General features: G+C 45.5%; 1 protein-coding gene across 4 annotated transcripts in view; it reads left to right on the forward strand.

Annotated features, from left to right (window-relative positions):
* The first annotated feature begins 917 nt into the window (after positions 1-917).
* Positions 918-24,455, forward strand: part of Siae (sialic acid acetylesterase) — a 100,459-nt gene continuing 76,921 nt past the window's right edge. Inside the window, exons 1-2 of one of the 4 annotated variants that reach the window (XM_041657464.1) lie at positions 18,029-18,102; positions 21,761-21,889. The gene's annotated coding sequence lies outside the window, so the exon portion shown is untranslated. Of the gene's footprint in view, positions 1,069-18,028; positions 18,103-21,698; positions 21,890-24,455 lie in introns of those variants that run through there. The other 3 variants (XM_041657466.1, XM_041657467.1, XM_041657465.1) reach the window with 3 other exon arrangements.

Below are 24,455 nucleotides of genomic sequence, written 5' to 3' on the forward strand. Positions count from 1 at the left end.
ACAGTGGGACTGTTGAGTGCCCATTTCACTGAGTATTTGGCCCATGGCTTTCCTTGCTAAAAGGCACATGAGTGGGAGGGATATACCAGAGTCCCTTAGGTTGGGGTCAGGATTAGCCAGTTTGGGGCTCCAAGTGGAGCTGGAGTCTGGCTAGGATTCCAGAGTTGGGGTGTAGGGGTGTCTCTCCAAGCATGTTTGGGACCCACCCACCCCTGTAACAGCAAATCTGTTCCCCAATCTGTCTCTGGCACATCTCTAGTCCCCCACCTCCACCAAATGGCAGGATGTCCTAGGAACTCGGGTCCTTGCCTAAATGACAGACACATCTGGAGTCCCTGGTTTGCCAACTTCCCCTGCACCTTTACTCCAGCATCCAGAGGGGAGAGGGAAGGGGGAAACTGAGGGGCAGAGAGGATATCAGGTCTGGACTCTGCTTTTCCCAAATTAGAGCTGAGGAATCTGGGATTTGGTGAGTTTGCAGTAAAGTCTCCCGAGTTGCTAGGCAACATAGCTCTGCAGGCTGTGCTGCCTCTGGGCCCTTCTTCCTGCTGGTCAGAACTGAAAGGAGGGGTATCTTTATCCCCCTCTTCCAACTCCCACACAGCACCTCCCTCCCTTCCTCCTGTAAAACACCTTTGTGTGGAGTGAGGGTGTCTAAACACTGGCAGACCCATGGGATACCAGATACGGCCACCGTCAGTTCCATCCACAAAACAACCATTTCAGGAGCAGCCCACTTGAAGTGCCCACACAGAACTGGCCTCATGCTTGGCCTGGGGGATGGGCAGACTTCAAGGTGAGGAAAAGACAGACAGAGAGGAAGGCAAAGCCTTGAATGAGAAGACAGACACACTCACAGTTCAGAAGCACAGAGCAAATGACACATAGATGCAGACTCGAAGGCATGCACCGTGGCTGCTCACATATCTTCAGAAACACCCTAAGCAGGCTGTGACACTGTGACATCCACCACTTCTTCCTGTTGGACTCCCTCACTGCTCTGGGACACACACTGAGGCTGGTAGGAAGCCCCTCTTCTGGACAAGGAGCCCGAACTTTGTCAGCAAGGTGAGCTGATGGGTCTGTTGCCTGTGGCTTTCTAGATGTCTTGGAGAAGGGACAGATGCAGTCTGGGGCCCTTGAGTGTGGCTGCATGAGTCTGGTCTTTGGCAAAGTGGTGTCAGGTCATGCTTCCCACCATAGTCTGTTTAGCCTTAGGGCCTGGTGTCAGAGGTCAAGTCTCAGAGAACTGCTTATGAGCTAATTTGGCTTAGGCCATCTACTTCTTAACTCTTCCAGTTTCAACTCCCCTGCCCATTTGCCAGCTCCCGCAGCTGGTGCGGGAGAGGACGGTAGACCTTGGAAAGAAGAAGAGTTCCAGAAAGGCCAGAGTAAGGAGGGAGCCGGGGCATGTTACAGTCCCGTGCTGGAGCCAGCAGGGATTGTGGAGGTAAAGACTAGGAGGTGAGGCAGGGGGAAGAGATGGTTAGACCAGTGAGAGGATAAACCACGAGTGTAGAGCCTCTATGGTCCAATGCGTATCCTCAGGACAGACAGAGAGGGGCTTGGAGAGGATTGGTCCTAGTCAGCAGAGGAAGAAAAAGCTGAAGGGTCACATGACAATCTATTTGCCAATACTTGTGGCTTCCCCTGCTGGGAGTGGGCCCTCTCTGAACATAACATCCCCGCTCAAGCCCACAGAGAGACTCCATAATAAGAAGGGGTGGGAAAACTGGAGGCTTGTGCCTTCGCAGAGCTGTGCTAGGGCTTCTAAGGTCAGGGTTTTACCCATTTGAGTGGAGGGAGTGGGGGTAGCAGGAAATTCAGTTTTCTCTGCAAATATTTCAGCTTTTGCTGTAGCCGTATTTTTAGCAACCTGGTTGGCAGAGGAAGAGCCTGGGTACATTTTTAAAGGGGCCTGTGCCAGACTGGAGGGCTCTTTACACCCTTAACCCACATGTCAGAAAGGAGGGGGAACAGGAGGGCACATGGCATAAGAGATGTGTTCAAACTTAAAATTCGGGGTTGCTGGTCTGTAGGTGACCATGAAGTCATCTTTATCAGCAGTCTTTGCTCATCACCAGCAGCCTTACAGTCTACAACACCATCAAGAAGAACTTGTGCCGAACTTGCCCTGTAGAGAACGCTATAGGGACACAGTCTAAAACTGTATAATATGTAGTTCACGCTCCAAGTCTATGGGTCTGAAGGTATGGACTCAGCTAAGTGCAGACTGCAAATATTCGGGAAAAATAAACTCATCTATACCGTTCAGATTTCCTTTCTTGTCATCATTCCATAATACAGTATAAGAATCATTTGCATAGCATTTACATTGAATTAAGTCTTATGCATAAGCTAGAGAAAGTCTAAAATATACAGAAGGATCTGCATAGACTGCATGAATACATGTCATTTTAAAGAACTTCTAAATTATTTAAATTTTTTATGTGTGTATGTATATGTCTCTGTGTGGGTATGTGCAAATGAATGCAGGTGCCCATGGAGACCAGAAGAGGGTGTTAGATCCCCCTGCAGCTGGACAGGCAATTGTGAGTCAGTCACCTGATAGGAATGATGGGAGCCAAACTTAGGTTCTCTGTAAAGGCAGTACCTGCTCTTAATGGCTGAGCCATCTTCTCAGCCCCAAATATGCCATTTTGTAGTAGAGACTTGAGCCTCTGGGAGAGAGTCCCCCTATGGATATTCAGGACAGGATATCCTCCAACAGTGAGGAGTGGATGCTAAGCTAAATCCATATAGTGTGTTCAGAGTGCTTCCATGGGCATCATTCAGTGTGGCCCTTTAAAGAACATGCTAGCATTTTAAATTCCCTTTGGGGCCAAGGCAACGTGAAATGCCCTGCTTTTTGTGCGATATCAGGTCTCCAGTGTGACTCAGGACTGGGGCTGCAGCGCATTGACTTTCTTCCCCAAAACACCTTATAGGACTAGAGAGAGGATGCCGGACATGCAAACACGAGGGCTTGTTTGGATCTCAGCCTTACTGTAAAAGCTGGGTGCTGGGGAGGGGAGAGATAGATAAACGCCTTGGACTTATTGTCCAGTTAGCCTACCTAGTCAGTGAGTTCCAGGTTTAGAGAGACCCTGTCTCAAAAATGAGTTAGAGGGTCACTGAGGAAGACACGTGTTATTAAGTCTCTACAAGCACACAACTCTTACACATGCATGCATACCCCCCCCCACACACACACACAACCTCTCATATCGTATTGGGTTTAGTGTGGTGAGTTGGGTTTGATTAAAAAATTAGTTCTGTTCACTTCTCTCTGAATTATTGTGCATAAAATAAAGGTAATAAATGACAGGAGCCAAATGAATGCCACAGACAGTAGCCATCATGGGAGCTGAGAATGTGGATGATCACAGAGACTTTCTGGATGCAGCTTGCCTGGAGCAAGGTTTGGACTCACAGAAGTGAAGAGAGAGGCCTGACCGTGGGCAGTGGAGGTAGGGCAAATGTTGTGAGCCACCATGTTCATTTCATGTCACCGAACTCACGCCATCTGTTCCTCTGGCTGGAGGAACCCTGATGATGGAAGTCTTGATCTCCTTCCCTATGCTCCGGGATTTTATGTTTGAAGTTCAGTGTCTCAGTGCCATTTATGGTGACATATTGGAGCATGTTTAGACCATGAGGAGCATGCCAAATGGTGCCATTACCTCGGTACTCAGCCTTACTGTTCTTTAGAGAGTTCCTCTTCCCTTCCTTCAGTTAGCTTCCTGCTTATTGCATGAGCAAAAGCTTCTGCTGCCCCACCAGTGTGTGTACCTGCCGGGCTAACACATCTTCCTGGAATGTTTGCTCAATGTGAGCATTTTAATAGCTAATGTTATTTGAATAGTAAACTCCAGAACCAACCTAAAAATAACCTTGTCAGTCAGAGATCCAGACACATGTCTGTTGTGACTGTTTTTTTTTTTTAAGACATAGTCTCATGTATATAAACTTGGCTGGCCTCAAATTTGCTATATATAGCCAAGGATCTCGAACTGCTGGGCCTTCTGCCTTCACTTCCTGAGTGCTGGGTTTGCAGGCATGTGCTACCACACCTGGTTTATGTGGCACTGCAAACGGACCCACGGATTTGTGCTTGCTAGGAAAGCACTTAGTCTACTGGGCTGCATTCATAGCAGCATTTTAATTGAAATTAAAGCTTTTACAGAAAGACTTGCTGAGCTATAATTTTTATATTATTTTATAGTCCATTTAAGGACCTTTGTTTCTTTTGTCACTTAGCTTGATAAGTTTAAAAAAAAACCCCAATTCTTGATTTGAGCAGTTGTGAATCTACTTACCCAAATGAGGGTTCTGACCACTCACCCAGGAGATGAGGGTCCTCTGAAAATCACCCAGAGTGACCATCTCCTGGCCTGTGTGTATGTGGTCAATGTTGCAGTCCTGTACTTCACCATAGTGACAGCCTCTGCAAGCTTGGAGTGGTTGTTCAGATCATAAATACTTATTTTTAAAACTTGTAATCAATCATTATACTGTGAGTTCGATAGGGAAACAGGTGAACTTCTAGGACACAGTGTAACATGATGACATCTCCTAAGACAGTGACACTTAAGTGTACACTACACAGATACCAATAACTGTGTGTGGGCTGAGTTAATTTGATTGTGGTGATCATTTTATAATGTTCGTATCTTAATTAGGGTTTCTATTGCTGTGATGAAACACCATCACTGAAAGCAAGTTGGGAAAGACAGGGTTTATTTGTCTTACACTTCCACATCATAGTCTATCATTGAAGGAAGTCAGGGCAGGAACTCAATGAGCAGGAACTGGTGCAGAGGCCATGGAGCAGTGTTGTTTACTGGCTTGCTCAGTCTGCTTTCTTAGAGAACCCAGGACCACTAACCTGGGGTGGCCCCACCCACAATGGACTGTGACCTACTGCATCAATCACTAATGAAGAAAATGGCCTACAGGTTTGCCTACAGCCTGATCTTATGGAGGCATTTTCTCAATTGAGGTTTCTTCCTCTCAGATAATGACTATAGCTTATGTTAAGTTGGTATAAAGCTAGCCAACACAGTACACATAAAACCAAATCATTGCATTGTATACTTACATATATACCATTTCATTCATCAATTATATATATATTAGGGAAAACATAAATATAAAACAATAAGGAAAAATTAGAACTGTTTAATCAATGTAGCTTTACCATGCTGTTTGGGGTATAGTGGACACTCAGTAAACATTTTTCTAATAATTGAATTAATAAAGGGTGAAATTAATGAATGAATGTCAAGAGGAAGGAAGATTTAGATTACTGACCATTGCAACAATCAGACATGACATTACTGGAAGTGGAACTGGTTCTGTTAGAGGCCCAATACTTCAGTGGCAAGAACACTTGCTGCTCTTGCAGAGGACCCAAATTCAGTTCCCAGCACCCACATGGCAGCTCACAACTGTCTGCAACTCCAGTTTTAAGGTTATCTGAGAATCAGACAAAACACTTATACACATAAAATAAGGTAAATACCTTTAAAAGATGAAATAAGGGCCAGGAGGTGGTGGCACATGCCTTTAATCCCAGCACTCAGGAGGCAGTGGCAGGTGGTCTATAGAGTATGAGGCTAGCCTGGTCTACAGAATGAGTTTCAGGACAGCCAGAGTTACATAGAGAAACCCTATCTCAAAAAACAAACCCAACCCAAACCAAAACAAACAAACAAACATAAGAAATAAGAAGGCAAGTCTTCTTGAGAGAGACAGATTTTCATGGCTCTGCAGTCTGGTCTCAGGCTTCCATTCTGATGAGCTGAGACATGAAGATGAGTTTCTCAGATGTTCGCATTGAGGTGGTTGCTTCATGGTAGCATGGCAGAGAAAGAATGTCAGGGCCTGCAAACCAGGTAGAAGCCATGTTTGTACCCCTGACTTGGCTTAATGTTACTGTTTATCTTAGTTTTAGCGGTCTCTTTCTTTGGCTTGATTAAGCATTCTGACATCAGCTCACCTATGCCCAGGGATGTTCATGGTAGAACTGTATCCCAGGTATTGACAAGAGAAGCCGAAGTAAGACAGTCAGTTTGATAGCTGGGAGCCTAAGCAGGTACCGCAAGAGAAACTTGCCTCAGAGTTTGAAGTCTTAGTGCTTTTTTATTTTGAGAGTCTCTTTTTAGTGATAATTTCAGAAAGCTTTACTTTTATTTTTTTAAAAAGTCAGGACATTTCTCTGATGGGCTAGTGAGATGTTGTTGATCCCATATTCCTTGAGTAAGTTCATATGCTAATGAGTGTCTAGTTTGCTCTGTTACTATGATACGCACCAATACCGAAAGGCAATCTGGGATGGAAGGAGCTTATTTCATCTCATGGCTTACTGCCGGTCCATCACTGAGGGGAGTCAAGGTCGGAGCTCAAGGCAGGAACCAGGAGGCAGGAACTGGAGCAGAACTGGGAGGGGTGCTGCTTACTGTTTTGCTCCCCTTGGCTTGTCCAGACTATTTTCTTTTTTTTTAATTTTATTTTATTGATATTTATTGAGCTCTACATTTTTCTCTGTTCCCCTCCCTGATTCTCCCCTCCTCCCTTCCACCCTCCCCCAAGGTCCTCATGCTCCCAATTTACTCAGGAGATCTGTCTTTTTCTACTTTCTACTTCTCATGTAGATTAGATCTATGTAAGTCTCTCTTAGTGTCCACATGGCCTAAATTCTCTGGGATTGTGGTTTGTAGGCTGGCTTTCTTTGCTTTATGTTTAAAAACCACCTATGAGTAAGTACATGTGATAATTGTCTTTCTGTGTCTGGGTTACCTCACTCAAAATAATGTTTCCTAGCTCCATCCATTTGCTTGCGAAATTCAAGCTGTCGTTATTTTTTTCTGCTGTGTAGTACTCCATTGTGTAAATGTACCACTTTTTTTTTTTATCCATTCTTCGATTGAGGGACATTTAGGTTGTTCTCAGGTTCTGTCTATGACAAACAAACCTGCTATGAACATAGTTGAGCACATGTCCTTGTGGCACGATTGAGCATCCTTTGGATATATACCCAAAAGTGGTATTACTGGGTCTTGAGGAAGGTTGTTTCCTAATTTTCTGAGAAATCCCCACACTGACATCCAAAGGGGCTGTACCAGCTTGCATTCCCAGCAATGCAGAAGTGATCCCTTTTCCCCACAACCTCTCCAGCATAAATTGTCATCAGTGATTTTGATCTTGGCCATTCTTACAGGTGTAAGATGGAATCTCAGAGTTGTTTTGATTTGCATTTCTCTGATGACTAAGGATGTTGAACATTTCCTTAAGTGTCTTTCAGCCATTTTAGATTCCTCTGTTGAGAGTTCTCTGTTTAGGTTTATAACTCCATTTTTTTAATTGGATTATGTGATCTTTTGGTGTGCAATTTCTTGAGTTCTTTGTATATTTTGTCTGATGTGGAGTTAGTGAAGATATTTTCCCAATCCATAGGCTGTCATTTTGTCTTGTTGACCATATCTTTTGCTTTACAGGTTTTCAGTTTCAGGAGGTCCCATTTATTTATTGTTTCTCTCAGTGTCTGTGCTGCTGGGGTTATATTTAGGGAGTGGTTCCCTGTGCTAATGTGTTCAAGTGTACTTCCCACTTTCTCTTCTATAAGGTTCAGTGTGGCTGGCTTTATGTTAAGGTCTTTGATACATTTGCACTTGAGTTTTGTGCATGGTGATAGATACGAGTCTATCTTTATTTTTCTATATGTTGATATCCAGTTATGCCAGCACCACTTGTTAAATATGCTTTCTTTTTTCCATTTGATATTTTTTGCTTCTTTATCAAAGATCAGGTGTTCAAAGATGTGTGGATTGATATCTGGATCTTGTATTCAGTTCCATTGGTCCTTCTGTCTGTTCTTACGCCAATACCAGGCTGTTTTCAGTATTAGATCTCTAGTAGATTTTGAAGTTAGGGATTGTGATGCCTCCAGAAGTTCTTTTATTGCACAGAATTGTTTTGGCTATTCTGGGTCTTTGCTTTTCCAAATGAAGTTGAATACCATTCTTTTGAGGTCTTTGAAGAAGTTTGCTGGAATTTTGATGAGCCAGACTGCTTTCTTATTGAAGAATTCAGGACTACCTGCCTGAGGGTGGCTCCACCCACAGTGGACTTTGCCCTCCCACATCAATAATTAATCAAGAAAATTTCCCAGAGACATGCCTCACAGGCCAATCTGAGGGAGGCAATTCCTTACTCAGTTGAGGGTTCCTCTACTCAGGGGGCTCTAGTTTGTGTCAAGTTAAGCCTTACAATGGCTTCTGCCTACTAGGACAAGCCAGTATCCTGTTGGGGGCAAAGGCTGAGGTGTGACTACCAACTCTAAGATGTTAAGGGTCTGGCACCTGCCAACAATGGCTTTAACCCTACAGAAATCATCTGCTGAAATATCACAGGTACTTCTCACAGTGAACCTGTCCGTATAGAAACATCTCTTACCGTTGATCTGCAGGAGGAAGGACATATTAACAGAATTGTTTGCATCAGCTGCTGTGTAATATGGTCATGACAGAGGTGAACAATTAGAACTCAGTCACCGTAGCTTCCTTGTGGGCACTACTCAGGATGAAAGGCATTTTATACAGCCTTGGGATGGTATCAGGGTAGGAATTTGGTTATTTGGGCCAATGTATTTCCATATGTAAAAATAAGAATACTTTTACCTAGATAACACACCCTTCCTGCACAACCCTGGGGAGTGAATTTGTTTTCTTGATCTCTATTTTGTGTGAGTTTTGGTCAGGCTAGAACCCTGAAAAATAAGAGATTGTTAAAACTTACGCTTTTGTTATTCAGCAGTTCATGCGGAACATTGAAGAGTATGCGCTCATATTGTTTGGGTTGATGTATTTGTGTTATTTCTGCTTTGCCTTCGCTGGGTTGTGTGTTGGAGTGGGGTGAGTGGGAGGAGAGCTGAACATGACTTGGTTCTGGATTGGGTTGTTAGTGGGAATGCTCCTGCTGCACAGAGCGAAGACATACTAGGGAAAACCATGTTTCCTTCTGACCCTTGGGCGTCAAGAAATTTCACTTTAATCTTTGTATGACTGGGCTTACACAGTCTTATACAGTATATGCTCTTCAAAAGAGAAAGAATGCCAAGTTTGGTCCTTAAAAAGGACGCAAAACATCCCGTTCCACTAGGTAGAAGGCAAGAGTGTAGCCCTGATACTGCAATGGCTAAGAGGGTGTCAGATCATGACAATGCACCGATTGTTTTGCAGGTTACTTCTAGGGATTCTTTGATGACGGTCTCAGAAAATTCCAGGAACAACTAGCAATTCAGTTCATGCAACCTCATGCAGCCTTGCTCTCCTAATTGGTTGTTCAAGTTTAGTTTTGCTTTGTTGAAGGACCCGTTATAGAATTTGGGGTGACCATTCAGTTTCTGCAGATGTCCTCAAAAGCCTCGTCTCCTAGTGTCTCATTATTCCTGTAGCATCTATAGCTTTTCCCAGATGTTCTGTGTCTGGGGCACAAGCTTGCTACAATTAGAATTACTCGTAATTAAGGAGGTGGCCGTTAAGAGAAAGATGAGAACTAAGTGACTTTGAACGCTTTCTCTCTAGCCAGATTACAGGTTGGTCGGCTACTTCTTTAAACAAAAACAAAGCCTTTTTAAGGTTAGCTCTGGAAGGAGACCTATGAAAGGGAGAAAGGGAGAGAGATGTTCGTTTATGTCACCTTTGCAGTTCCTCAGGCAATGAGAGTAGTTGATAACCCATATACAGCTACCAATCTGACTATCCCAATATTCGCAAGGGGCAATTAAACTCCCCAATGGTAAAGACTCGCTACATATTTTTCAGCAAATATGGGCTTGTTTCCTTTGAAATGGACCTTTAACTACTAGGTAGGACTGACTTGTACTGGTGATCTGAGACCTCTGGGATACTGGGAAAGAGGTGGTGGTGGTCTTTTTTGCTTCTTTATTGTTCATTATTATTATTGTCACCATCATTATTGCTATTATAAGCCAGCATGCACCCTGAATGTATGCATGTGTACATGGGCTTCGGAGTTTGTTTTTTTTTTTTTGATTTTCGAGACAGGATTTCTCCGTAGCGTTTTGGTTCCTGTCCTGGAACTAGCTCTTGTAGACCAGGCTGGCCTCGAACTCACAGAGATCCGCCTGTCTCTGCCTCTGCCTCCCGATTGCTGGGATTAAAGGTGTGCGCCACCACTGCCCGGACCTTCTGAGTTTATCTTAAGTTAAAGCATAGAATCTGTGAGTGTGTAAAGTCTCAAACAATTTTTGGGAGCACTTTCTGGGCCAAATATTTATTATGAGCATTTATTTTTAAATTATTATTTTTAAGTAATTAGTTAATTAGTCAGTTTTTAATTAATTAATTTTGGGTTTTCATGACAGCGTTTCTCTGCGAAACAGCTCTAGCTGTCCTGGTCACTTTGTAGAACAGACTGGCTTCGAACTCACAGAGATCCACCTGCCTTATTATGAGCATTTATTAGATTCCATCTGTTTGATACCAAGCACATCCATGCTGTATTCCTCAAGACTCTTTTGGGTAGAAGGGATACAAATCCAACTTACCTTAGCATAGCACTGATTCACTGGTGGGGCCCAGGGTTTTGTGGGCAATCCAGTTGCCGTGAGGTAAACTGAGCCCTTTTGCCACACACTTCTACATGAAGTGTGGCATCACCAGTAGCCTAAAGCAACAGGATTAAGCGAGTGTGAATTGGAGCCTCTGAAACTGTGAGCCAGAAAACTTTCTTCTTTACAATCGACTGTTCCAGCTGTTCTGTCATAATAATGGAAAGCTGGCTAGCAAAATGGGTAAATGGGTCTTTTATTTTTCTCCCTATCATTCAGCAAGGGTTCCCTCAGAGACTTTCTGCTGGCTATGCCCTCAGGTAGGTATGCTGTAAGATAGACGCTGACATTCTAAACCTTGAAAAGAAAAGAGATTATGTTTCTGTGTATCCACGTATCTTGTGAAGGACTCTAAGCACTCCTTGGACATTTGCCCATCATGTTAGTCGGCTTTCAATCACTATGACGAAGTGCTTGAGACAGTCAGTCGTGAGGAGGAACGGTTTTCAGCAACTCACAGCTTCGGAGGTTTCAGTCCATGTTTGCTTGGCCCTTTTGTCTTGGGTCTGTGGTGAGGCGGTACACTGTGGTGGGAGTTGTGTGGTGGAAGAGCCTATTCATTTCAGAGAGAGGAAAGGGTCAGGTTCCCAATAATCCCTCCAAAAGGGTGCTTCCGGAGACCTGGCTTCCTCTTACCAGGAAGAAACTCCTGACCTCTCAGATATGCCCCTGCTGGAGATCAAACCTTTAATGCGCATGGACTTTGGAGAGCATTCAGCATCCAAATTACAGCACTCATCACACTGACAGAAACTCCAGGGTGACGTGGGGTCATGGAGATGGCAGGCCAAACCTGGGAAAGGATGGCCAATTAAAACAATTTCCATCAATTTCTAGCAAGGTGAAATGATTAGGACACAGCCACGGCCATTCCTTTGGTTCCCACTGTCCCCTGGCTCTTCATTTGTAACACTGTGTGCTCATTGTACCTTCTTTTCTTCCCCATGGCGGCTGTCAGTGCCTGCAGAAGCAGAATTTGGCCTTTCATTTTGACACCCCAGCATTTAGCATAGTGCCTGACATATGGTAGGAGTTCAATAAATATTTATTGAAGGAATGTCATACACTGCTATGGTTTATATAGTTTACAATTCTGTAGTTAAAAATATAAGCATTCTCCAAAGGTCTGTCTGGTGCGTACTGCAATAATAAAAACTGGAACTCAAAAGTATCTGTATAATTTATCGGTAAATTATAAGCCCTTTGCCAAAGATTTCATGTGTGCACCTCATTGCACATCAGACATCATGAAAATTTATGTGCCACATGTTACAAGCCTTGCACCCAGCTGGGTGCAGAGGAGGCGAGGGAGGCTGCAGGAGTGAGGGTGGAGGTGCAGCCTATGTAGGGCCTCTGATCTTGTGGAGAGACAGGATAACCATGGCAATTAGCAAAGCTCTCCAGGACGACCTGTAATAAGTTTCTCCATTTAAGCTCTGGTGTTCCCTGGGGGAAGTCTAGGGTCTCTTCGGGTTCCCAGGAGGAATGTGGGGACATATTCGAGGCAGGGTTAGAGGAGCAACAAGGAGAAAAGCTGGAAAAAAAATGACACGTGGAAAGGTTAAAGATTTCAGATGACTCAGATTGGGGAAGAGAAGGCTGAGAGGAAACTGAATCATTTTCTTCAAGACAAAGAAGGGCTCTGGCTGGGGGATGATGGCCAGCTGTCCTCCATTGCCTTTGCATGCAGAGCAAAGGGAACTGGGCTTAGACCGGAGGCAGGGCTAAGATTAGAGAGCAGGAAGAACTTGGCAGTGAAGGATGTTGTATAACCTACTTTTTGAGACAACTTGAGGACTGAAGAGACTCCCACACTCCTGGTCTGGGCCCAGTGGACAAGTGCGCAGGGCTGATCTGGCTGGCTGGTTGCAAACAGAGGAGGTAGTCCTGTGGCTGCCTCTCCGTGTCCTCGATTTCCCCGTTGGAAGTTTAAGTTCCCAAATTTTGGAGCTGGCAAGGCAGCACCTCCCCCACCCACCGCGCACTCACTGCACCAGTGTTCCTGGGCTGGGTAATAATGCCTGTCATTTCCTCTCCCGGGGGAGTGGGGCTGCAACCGCCCTGACAGCCCCGAGGGATTGAAGGCAACTAAAAATAGTGCATTAAATATAATCTGTTGAGGGGCACATTTGCATTGCTTTTCTTCCCCCCTGCCTATCTCTTCATCCTTACTGGTGTGCCAGGCCCTGGTCTAGCTCTGGGCATTGAAGACAGGTTCTGGGTACCAGCTGTTCTCACTTAGTGGAAGAAGGATTGGCACTCTGCGAGAGTAATCCACCAAAAGTACAGTTGAGGGTCCTCAGGGTGCTCCTGGTACTCCTTGTCATTTTTTCCTGGGCCTCTGGGTCCTTCAGAACCCTTCTATGCAAGAAGAGGAGCTGGAAGTGGAGGAGGCAGTGTTGACAAGGAGAGCCAGCCAGGGCTTTGTTCTCCCATCAGCCACTTCCGTCTGCTACACAATCTCTCCGAGGTTAAATATTAATTAAGAGCAGAATGACAGTGAGAACTGAACAGTGTCACTTTCTGTCCCAACATAAATGCTAATTTCCTCACAGGTATAAAGTAACTCTGGGGTGGGACTGGCAGCCCAGAGAGAAGAGCTAGAGAAGGAAGGGAAACAGGAGACGGTAGTGAGGGTGGGGGTCCTTGTAACTGCTAAAATGGTCGTGAGACAGGGATGGTTTGAGAGGAAGGCCGGGGCTTTGCTGATGACAGAGTACATGTTTCCAGTGTGGCTCTGGGCTCTCTCCTTCTAACAACAGGGATCTGAGAGGTCAGGGAAGTAGTGGCTCCTTTCATGCCTATAAAACAGGGTTCTTTATTTTTTTTTCTTTATACAATGCTCTTATGATTAAAAAAATTCTAGCATACACCCAGGCTTGATACCTCAGGCCCATAATCCAACTACTTGGGCAGGGGGATTACATAGGTTCAAGCTACCTTGGTTAGCTTTGTGAGATTCTGTATCAAAATAAAAAGTCAAAAAAGGATGGTGGATATTGCTCAGTGGTAAAGGACTTGTTTAGCATGATAGAGGCCCCAGGTTAATACCCAGTATAGAAAACCCCACAGAAACAGCAGAATAATTAACAAAGCAGTGGGAATGTAACAAATTATGCAAATAGTCGATAGTTAACACTGAGCTTCCTCTTGCAGTAGATCAGGGACATCTGCCAGTGTGTCCAGGTGAGTCCTGTGATGAGTCCAGAGCTCATTCCTGTAACCTGTGTGCTCTGGAGTAAGGTGAGGCTCTGAGTTTGACCTCCATGCATGTGATGGTTTATCAGACTCCCAGAACGGCTTGCAAAGCTGCTCGAGTGCGTACAGGCAGGTATCTGGAGACAGAGTGGTGGATTTCTAGCAAGACTGGTATATTTCCAGTACCACCGTCATCACGTGATATGTATCAGTAGAGGCATGCCATGCTTAAAATGACTGCTACAGCTCTGAGTGGAACGAATGTATTCTAGGCAGGAAGAGGAAGTAGAGATGGGTCAGAGAATCAGGTAAATGGGTTAATGAGTTTCCCTAGAAATGTGCTTCTAACTTACTGGTGGAAGTAACAGAAACCCGCAAGAGAGACTGGAAAATATAATCTTCTAGCTGACTACACGTAGCTCCACACAAAACCAGTGTTTTTGTTAATAATGAGCAAAGAAGAGCAAATGGTAGACGACCAGGAGTTTCTGTTATTCTCTGCCTCAGAAAAGATAAGAATATTGATACTAGGGAGAGAAGTGTTAAGAAGATTCCAAGTCCAAATCCCGGATAAAACTAATGGAAGCGTCAGGCGGTGGTGGCGCATGCCTTTAATCCCAGCACTCCGGAGGCAGAGGCAGGTGGATCTCTGTGAGTTAGAGTTAGAGGCCAGCCTGGTCTACAGAGCTACTTCCAGGACCGTTAGGACGGTTACGCAGAGAAAACCTGTCTCGTATACCTCCCAAAACAACAACAACAACAGCAAGACAAAACAACAAAAACAAAACTGGCCTTGAAATGGGTGCTTTGGCTTCTCCTAAGCTCACAACTGGGCTTCTGAAGCTGGTTGCCCTAACTGAGGCTGGCAGAGCTAGTCTTTGAGCAGGGCCCCGTTCTTTCAAAGGAGGTTTACAAAGGAGATGCTTGTTTTATTCAGCTATGAACCTTGGAAACTACATCATCAACCGGCCAGGCCAGATATGCCCCCTGATGCAACAGTGGTCTCTCTGCTATGGGATATAATCGACTGCTTTCTTAAATTAGATCTGAGGCCCTCCTCCCTAGAAGGGAACTCATACCTACTACATTAAATCTGTTCCAAAGTCCAGGGCTGAGGAGGTCATAGGTTCTAGCGGGCCACCTAGGATTGTTGCTTTGCTAAATGGACACAATGTCAAGTCACTTCCCAACTGTTTTCATTTGTACCTATAGATGAGTGCTGCTGTCTGCCTTGGCCAGAGTAGCTTCTGATTGAACTCAACAATGGTCACTGTAGAGAGTCATAACTGTTAGGGGTCCGAGACTATGTGACTGTTGAAAGCGCTGTCCTAAACAGGACATCTATATAACCCCAAATCCCAAGCCTTGGGGGCATCCTAAGGGGATGGAAAGAATGGAAGAGGGTGCAGAGGGGTGCTGCGCAAACACTGTCCTCTGGCCACGACATGGCCGCTGTGCTCATGAGCCCACAGCACCTGTGGCCTGTGCAAGATCTGTACAAGATGGAAACTGTCAACCTCCCATCATGGATAGGAGAGGGACTCATGGGGCCCCACCTCCAGCTAGGAGCCCTTATCGGATGCTGTGGGAGGAAGAGTCATTTTCTGCTTTGGTGCAGCAATTAGTAAATTACCCATATTTAGTAAATAACCCCTCATTCACACTCTAATTAATCTCAGTGGGTCACACATGAAAAAGAACAATGAAAGGCCACGGGGATAGAAGGACTTGTTGGAAGAGGAAGGGGCTCAGTGGGAGTGGGAGAGGGATGGAAGAATATAACGGGGAGCTTGGAAGTGAATGGAATACATTATACATGTACGAAACTGCCAAATAATAATGGTGATGATATCGATAAGAATAAGAAACTGCCAAATAATAATGGCTCTTGTTTCACCAAGGAGCACAGCTCGGCAGGGGGCTTTGCAGTGTGTATCTAGGAATGACAGATTGGTCCCTGATAGTTATCATCATCCTAACAGCACGTTGCTCCCTACATCTGGAACAGATGGACAAAAGAAGAGAAGCCATTTCTCCCTCCTTGAGAAAGCTACAATTGGGAAAGATGTAGGAGGGTGAATTGAAAGTCTGTGTGGTTAGGATCACAGGGAGAGGGTGTTATTTCTCTTAGGTTTTTGCACCTAGGCACAAGCTGATTTGTCTGACTTCAGCGGACATCTCTAGTGGACTCTCAATCCTTCTCCAAGGGTCTGCTCTAAAAAGCCAGCCTTAGTTACTCTCTCCCATTCTCTTCACCCCAAGCCTGTCCTAGGAACCTTCTTGCAACTCTCTGATGGTCTCATGTCTTCATTACCATGTTCATCATGTTGTGTAAAGTCTCTTCCTCCCCAAGGATAGAGCTCTCTGGTGGTAGAGGAGGTTTCATGGCATATACTTCTTTGTGGGGATCAGTATGTGCCTGGTGGGGTAAAGTTTTCTAATTTATTTATTTATTTATTATTATTATTATTATTATTATTATTATTATTATTATTATTATTTTAGAGAGGGTTTCTCTGTGTAGCCTTGGCTGTCCTGCAACTCACCCTGTAGACCAGTCTGGCCTTGGAGTGAGAGGTCCTCTGGCCTCTGCCTCCTGAGTGTTGGTATTAAAGGCACGAACCACCATCACTTTAGTTTTATTGAAAGTAGTAGGTTCTTTTCTAACATAACATCTGATTGCAGTTCCCCTCCTTCTACACCTCCCAGTTCTTCCCCTCCTCCCTGCCCATCCAGGTCCACTCCATTTCTGTTTCTCATTAGGAAACAACAGTCTTCTAAGAAATAATATTAAAATATAACATAATAAAAATAATAAGATGGCTGCAGTGGAGACGCACGCCTTTAACCCCAGCACTTGGAAGGCAGATGCAGGTGGATCTCTGTGAGTTTGAGGCTAGCCTGGTCTACAAAGAGAGTCCCAGGACAGCCAGGGTTGTTCCACAGAGAAACCCAGTCTTGAAAAACCATATATGTATGTATATATATATACATATATATATGGTTTATATGTGATATTATATATATATGATAAAACAAAAACTATCACACTGAAGTTTAAAGGTTATTTTTAAGGAGCACCTATTATTACAAAAGCAAGAAAGGAGCTAGCATTAAAATGACTTAGCCATCAGCTTCTAGAAGCACAGAGATAGAAGACTCAACTGTTGGACTCATGAAAAGGCAGTGGTATAAGGGCTTGGGAATTTAGAAGAGAAGGTAACTCAGGTTTCTGTGATGACTCGCAGGAAAAATCCCACATGTGTCTGAGAAACCTGGGAGAGAATGAACCAGAGGAAAGGAGAAAGCCGGAGTGCATCTGGACACCAGGTGTTTGGGATCTCACAGTGTTTCTGCATTTCTAACAAGAGGAAACTAGTGTTGTGTGTGTTAGGTTGTTTCGAGGTTTGACCTCTGCCTTTCCTGGAAGAAAACTGTGCTGTCATGCTCCCATGTGACTGGAAGGTGCTGGTGAAGGTGTCAGAACTGCTCTGGGAAGGGGGAAGAGGAGGCAAGGAGCTGACTGTGTTGGAGTCTGGTGTGGTTATCACTTTGGTCCGTGTATTTGGTGGGGGGGGGGGGCTTGAGAAAGAGGGCTCGCCTTGGGTTCTCCCCTCACCCTTTCTTTTTCTGTCTCTCTTAAAATACCCCGTGTTCTTGCAGCAGTGTGGCTGCTCATCTAAAATAAAAACAGCAGGAAATGTAAATGGTCAGGTTCTCCTAGCAACAGGAGCCTGCCCACGCAGGGCGTGCGGAGCAGAGCAAAACTGTCCTGTGGCTGAGATGCGGGTGATTCGGGTGAGGAGCAAGTCTCTTCCAGATGGCCTCCTCCAATTTCCGGGAGGGACTGATTCGTAGGCAGCCACCTGCTGGGCCAAAGGCACCTCCTATAGGCTGGATTGGCAGAGGACCAAGTGTGGAGAGGAGGTGTAGGCTAAAGAATAGGGGTCAGAGAGGAATGCCCTAGGGCGACACCCCTCCCTAGTGGGGTAGCTGGAGCCCAATCTCTCAGAGAACTTACTGGAAGAGGGCTAACTCAGTGAGAGGCTAGATGGTTGCTGGGAAGGGCCTTGGGTTTGTGAGCATGCTTATGTGGTCCATTGCAACCAACCCACGGGGCTTTGTCATTTCTAAAGTTTCGGAACGAAGGAAGATGCAAGGTAGTTCAGGTTCCTAAGTAAAGGGATCAGCATCAGGAAACTGCGAAGACTCTCTAAGACATCTGGTTTAATCCCCTGCTATGAAGGAAGAAACTGAGGTCAAGAGAGGTAAGTGAATTTCCCAGGACACAGAAGTAATTAGTAGCGGAGGAGGAATTGGAAAACAGGGTTCCAGGCTGAGACATTTCATCTTAAGTAGAAGCTGCTGACAACCCTCCTCTGCGCACAGCGTGATAATTAGAAGCCATGATAACCTTGCTGGGCCCCTGGGGGGGGGGGGGGGGAACCAGTCATTTTAGGCGCTTCCAAAAAGGCTGAAGACGCTTGAGCGACAAACTAGGGTTGGGCAGGAGCCCAGAGAGGCGCCATGTGAGAATGTGAAAGTGAAAGAGGCCTTAGCTGGGAGGCTCAGCAGGAGCTCTGCTGGGTTCTTGGCCTGCCTTGGGGGCTTCTCTCCTGGAGAAAAAGAAGGAAGAACACGTCTGTGTTCAGAAAACTGGAGAAGGTGACCATGGCTTGCTCTAGAGGATTGACCCAAATGTGCGTGAACGTGAGACAGAAACTTGGGAAAGATTCTGGCTCTGGTTCCCAGAGAGGTCCACATACCCTAGATGGTGTGGATCTCTCTTACATAAGCAGTTCCTTCATTACTCACACCCTGGCTTGCTGCTGCAGCCCTCCTACAGCATCTCACCTAGAACACACCAGAGAGAACGGGGTTTAGTTCCAACTGGATACTGGAGACTCTGGGGACACGGTTGCACCTACGGGTTCCAGGGGTGGATAAAACAAATGCATCAGGAACACTATTGTATCCAGAGCTTGATTTCCGAGCCACTGGCCCCCGTGCCATCTCTCAGTGCCTATCTGCATGTTTCCCTTCCCAATGGACATCCCCACAACACCTGAGAGTGTCTTTAGTTCTTCTTTTCCTATGCTGCCTCATCCTTCCTGGCCAAAGCCCCAAACGGAGGTGGTCAGCTGATGACTGGAAGGAACATGGACTTTAGTGTCTGTAGCCCGACTCAAATTTGAAGTTGTCGAATTCGTGATCTTAGTCTACACTTCCCTAGCTCCTGAGGGTTGGCTTTTTCAACTGTAAAATGAGAGCAACGAGTCTGTTTCAGAGATCTATGTGAAGAACTGGTATAGCCCGACATACAATAGGCACTCAATAAATATTGCTTTATACACTTCTTACTTGTGGTAGCAGTTGCTCAGAGACCAGGTGGAGATTCAACTGCTGTTGCCAAGGCAGAGAATGCTATTTTCCAGGTAGCCCAAGATGGAGCTGTGGTTTCAATTCTTTATCACATAAAAAAAATGGCTTTGCTTTCGTAATTGGCAGAATCAGCTTTGATGGGTTGGTCTGGGCAAGCCATTTCTCTGCTTTGTTTTTCATCATTGTATCCCCAGCACAGCATGTATACAATAGACATTTGCTGAAGTTGTTTACATGCCGAAGGATACATCAAATTATGGGTAGTCAATTGACAAAAGGATATATAAAGCAGTGAGTGGATGTTTGGTATGCTCCAGGGTTCTCGCTGAGGCTGGGAAGACAGCCTATCAAGAGCTAGCCCTACTCTGGACAGTGCCTTTACTCCATCAAGACAACAGAGTCATAGGGATTTTTATAAGTAGATTTTGAAGAGGTAGGAGTGCGCGTGCATGTGTGTGTGCATGCATGCGTGTGTGTGTGTGTGTGTGTGTGTGTGTGTGTATGTGTTCCAGCAGCACAGATGAAGACACATTTCACTGAATTCTCTTCCAAGGAATTTGTTCTTTTCTCTTAGTTATGACTGCACACCCCCTCCACCTCAGTCCCTGCCTGACTTTCTCTCTCTCGTACACAGAACTGTGAGTTTGGATTTTGATCCTGCCATTTGAACTCCAGTTTCTATTCCTGTGAGCAGTACTGGCTTGTTCGCTGGTTCCTTGTTGCTGGAGTTGTAAAAATCAATGTCCCATTGTTGAGATGGTGGCTCCTGTGTCTAAAGGGGCATTGCATTGGACTTCTGGGAAATCCCAGAGACAACCTACCAATGGGCTCAGGTAGTGAGGCCCCCAGAGAATTCCAACACACCCCTCCTGGGAAAAGTACACCTGCTGAGCTCATCACATCTCCTGGAGTCTCAGAAGCACCGAAGTTTAGATTCCTTTTTCCTTACCTCCTGCACAAACACATTCGACTCGGGCACCAGGGATTATAGTCCCAGACTTCCATAGTGAGAAACAAGGTGTCTGACTTTTCCTTTCTGAAATAAAGGTCCCAGCTCCCAGGAATAAAGCTGCCTGACATCATTATCTATGAAACTGGTGGAAAGCAAGAAAATCATATTTCTCTTCATGGGTGGGAAATCAGGTCAGGCTCTGCCAAGGTATAGCAAACTCCCTCAGGCTGTAGAGAACATGTTCTGGTTTCTGCCCAGAAAAACTATAGAGGCAAACTGTGGCTGCCTACTACTGAGTATCAGGGGAAAAGCAGAGATATTTTTAACATACGGAATATCAGTGAACAGAATGCTAAGGAACCAGGAAACTTATTCCAATAAATATGAAGCATATGCTCTGCTCAAAGCAAACCCAGCTTTTGCTATATACAAATTTCACAAAAGGAAAAATATGTCAGAAATTGCATTATCTGATGGAAAGTGGGATACTATACCACTGTCTGCAGGAGACCCGCAAGATAGAGTGGGAAGAGTGGCTAAGTGGGTCAATGTGCTGGACTCTTCAGCAATCTTGTCTTGTGGGTGCGGGCTAGCTGTGGGCCCTTTGGCACAGAAGACACCCACTCCAACACCCTCATTTGTGATGGCAGGGGACTCCAGCAGCCACCGGACCATAATCTCTAGCTTCTCTATTCTGAATTGTCAGGCATACAAAATGCCTGTCTTGGTGGCAGAGATTCTCAGGTTTAGAAAAAAAACAAAACGAACAAAACATGGCACTTTGGATTTTATGTGACAGGTTCTTCTTCTTGCAGCTAAGGAAGGCAATTTGTATTCATCTCATTAGCGAGGCTCTAGTAATTGGGGGATATTAATTTTATTGCTAAACCTGACAAATACTTTACTCTCTCCTGTAGTGGGTAATTGCATCCCCAACAGCCTCTCTTTTGTGCCGCCAGATGGAAAGGATGTGTGTTTGCCATTTTCATTAATACAATTAGTACCTCAGCATCCCGTCTGCCCCCTCTCTAGCTGTGCACTGCCTGGGTCCTGGAGGAGGGTGCGTAGGAGGAGGGAGAGGAGGAGGAGGAAGAGGAGGAGGCCAGCCTGCCTGGGACTTAGGTGCTGGGGAGGCTGTGCCCAGGGGTTGGCAGAGAGCTGCTGAGAACCGCTGTTGAGAGCCAGCGAGCACAGCGCCTGGAGGCTGCCAAGCGCTAAACCACAACAATAACACCACTGCTGCCACCACTGACAACTCTGTGGTTAGGGAGCAACAAATCATTATGCTGCCTAGAACTCCCCAGTCCCAGAAGGGCGTGCACTCGCATGTGGGCGCCTCAGCCACCTTGGCTCCGGGGACTGCCTCTCTGTTGATGCCCCTGCTGCAGCCGGCTTCTGCTTGCTCGCTGCACTCTTTTCTGTCCATGCAACTCTGCAAGGAGGGGATGGGAACATGGTTCCCTGCTCTCCCTCCTTTGGGAAATGGTGCAAACGTTCTGCTCTTGCTGCCTGGGCCTCCACACTCCTTCTTGCTTTCCTTCTCCAAAAGCTGCTAACTGTTCCGAAGTTTTACTGTGCTCCTTGCTTCTCAGCCACCGCAGGCTCAGCTGGTCAGACAATCACTGTTAATGTCTTTCTTGGAGAGATGGAGAGGACGGCTGAAGCCATAGCGCACAAGGACTTCAAACTGTGTGTCAAGTCATAGGATGCCAAAGAAAAAGGTCAGTGCCATGTGTGGATCAGCCTACCTCTAGTTGTTGGTCAGGGGTATCCCAGAGAACCAGCCCCTCCCCCCAAATATTACAGGCTATTGTTATTGCTTTTGGTTGCTCACCTGAGCCAGTGGTAAGAGCTTGCTGCTGAAGACACCATAAAATATGACCCGAGGACTGTAGGAAGCTTTGTTGTCAGTGGCCAGCTTACAAATAATGACATGGAGACTTCTTAATTATGAAAGCTAGGTCTTACCTTGTCCCACTAGCTCTTATAACTTAAACCGACCCATTTATATCAACCTACATTTTGCCTTGCGGCTTTTTACCTTTCTTTTATTCTGTACGTCCGATTCCCGCCATGTCTCATTGACTATCTCCTCCTTCTTCCTCTCTCTGCCCGGAAGTCCCACCTACACCTCCTGACTAGTTATTGGCCTTTCAGATCTTTATTAAACCAATCACAGCAATATATCTCCACACAGTGGACAAATTGTCCACAACCCAGGACAATGAGAAATCAAGTCGATACTGATCAGGAAACTTCCCCCCGAAGCAGCTTTGCAAGCTATTGGATGGAGTGCAATAGTCTTACCCAGTTGTGAATTATAATGACAACCATGGCAAGATACTCTGGGACGCAATAGTGGCGTGCATGATATGGGACTAACCGGTCGATTTGTGATTGGATTTAAGGCCTTACACTTCATGGGGAAATGTGTGCCTGATACTGTAAATCTACCAAGGAATCCAGGGCTGGTATCCTGTGGCAAAACTACTACTATTATTTTGCTGAGTGGTCGTAGTATCAAACTACCATCTATGTTTGCATCTCTGTATCAATAGAATGATTACTGCAGGTTCTTTGTGCAATGAATAAACATTAGTGCAAAAACTCACAACTGTTCAAAATGTAGAGAATAGAGTCTTTGGAGCGCTTAGTCACAAATGAGACCTCTAGCTCACCCTTACTGCTCCTGAGGCTTAGAGACCATTGTGGAAGAGGAGGCAGAAAGATCATAGGTAGTAAAAGACTGAGCCGATGCCTTTTGGGTGCAACAGGACTGCTGCAGTGCTGAACTCAGAGCAATTGTAGCTGCCTGTGCAAGACCTGCCCTAAACCCAGCTGGTCAATACTCCAGCATGGAGGGGTAAGAACTGACAAGCCCCTACCTTTGGCTGGGAAGCTACTGACAGTTGGTGGCTTCTGCAGCAGGGATAGTAAATTTTATTTAATGGTCTCTGATAGGTCAACCATGTTCCAGTGTGTGGCCCTACATTCATAGGTATATGAGTAACACAAGTTGGAACCTGTGGGATGAAGAAGAAGAAGAAGAAGAAGAAGAAGAAGAAGAAGAGGAAGAGGAAGAGGAAGAGGAAGAGGAAGAGGAAGAAGAAGAAGAAGAAGAAGAAGAAGAAGAAGAAGAAGAAGAAGAAGAAGAAGAAATAATGCAGGGGCAGGAGGTAGGAGGAGTGTATCTGAGTGGAGGAGTGTATCTGAGTGGAGGCATATCCAGGAGAGGAGGGATATGACCAAATGCATTGCATGCTTGTCTGAAATTCTCAAACAATTAAAAAATTAATTAAGTTCCAGGACACCAAGGCTACACAGTGAAACCCTGTCTTGAAAAACCAAAAGCATATACTTACTTCAGAAACAAGAAAAAAAACCCAAAAATACTTCCAAGAAAGCACGCTCATAATCTGCTGTCTATTATCTAGAGCTGCCCATAGTTATCACTGATACACTGGAGACTGATGGCTTAAATGATAAATGTTTATGTCTCCAGTTCCGGAGGTTCAAAGACCAAGATCCAGGCGCTGGCTAATCCAGTGTTCCTGGAGAAGGCGGTCTTCCTGGTCTACAGACACCAGTCTTCTCTGTGTTCCCTCCCATGATGGAGAGGGAGACAGGAGAAGCCAGCTCTGTCTGCTTTTGTTTTTTGAGACAAGGTGTCACTATGAAGCCCACACTGGCCTGAAACTCCCTACTTAGCCCAGGTCGACCTTAAACTTATAAGTGATCCTCCTGCTTCTGCTTATCAGTGTTGGGATGACAGGAATGGGCACCAGGTCTCTCTTCTGATGAGGTTACTAATCTCACCATGAGGGAATCAGCCTCAGGGCTGAACTGCCTCTAAAGACCCCATGTTAAAAGGCCATCTCATGTGGAATAGGGTTCAGTACATAGGGGGTAGGGCACATACATGGGTGTTCCCATCTGTTCACAAATATCAGGCAGATGGGTACGTGGTGGTGCCACTTATTTTCAACCTGGCCATACCCAGAGATCGGGCATCTGTCCCTCCCCTTTCTCTGGCTTCTCAGTGCAATTTGGGGACCAATAAAAAGGAGTCACAGGGGCCTGGAAAGATGGCTCAGCAGTTAAGAGAACTGACTGCTCTTCCAGAGGACCTAGGTTCGATTCCCAGCATTCACAAGCTGGCTCACAACTGTTTGTAGCTCCAATTTCAGGGGGTCCATCTGACACCCTCTTCTGGCCTCTTCTCAGGCATGTGTATACTCGTATGCACCCATATACATAAAACACACAAACAAATAAATATTAAAGGAA

Source organism: Microtus oregoni, unplaced genomic scaffold (assembly GCF_018167655.1).
Source record: "Microtus oregoni isolate MIOR12 unplaced genomic scaffold, Mior012 000008F_ref0000371, whole genome shotgun sequence".
In the NCBI taxonomy this organism is placed as follows: Eukaryota; Metazoa; Chordata; class Mammalia; order Rodentia; family Cricetidae; genus Microtus; species Microtus oregoni.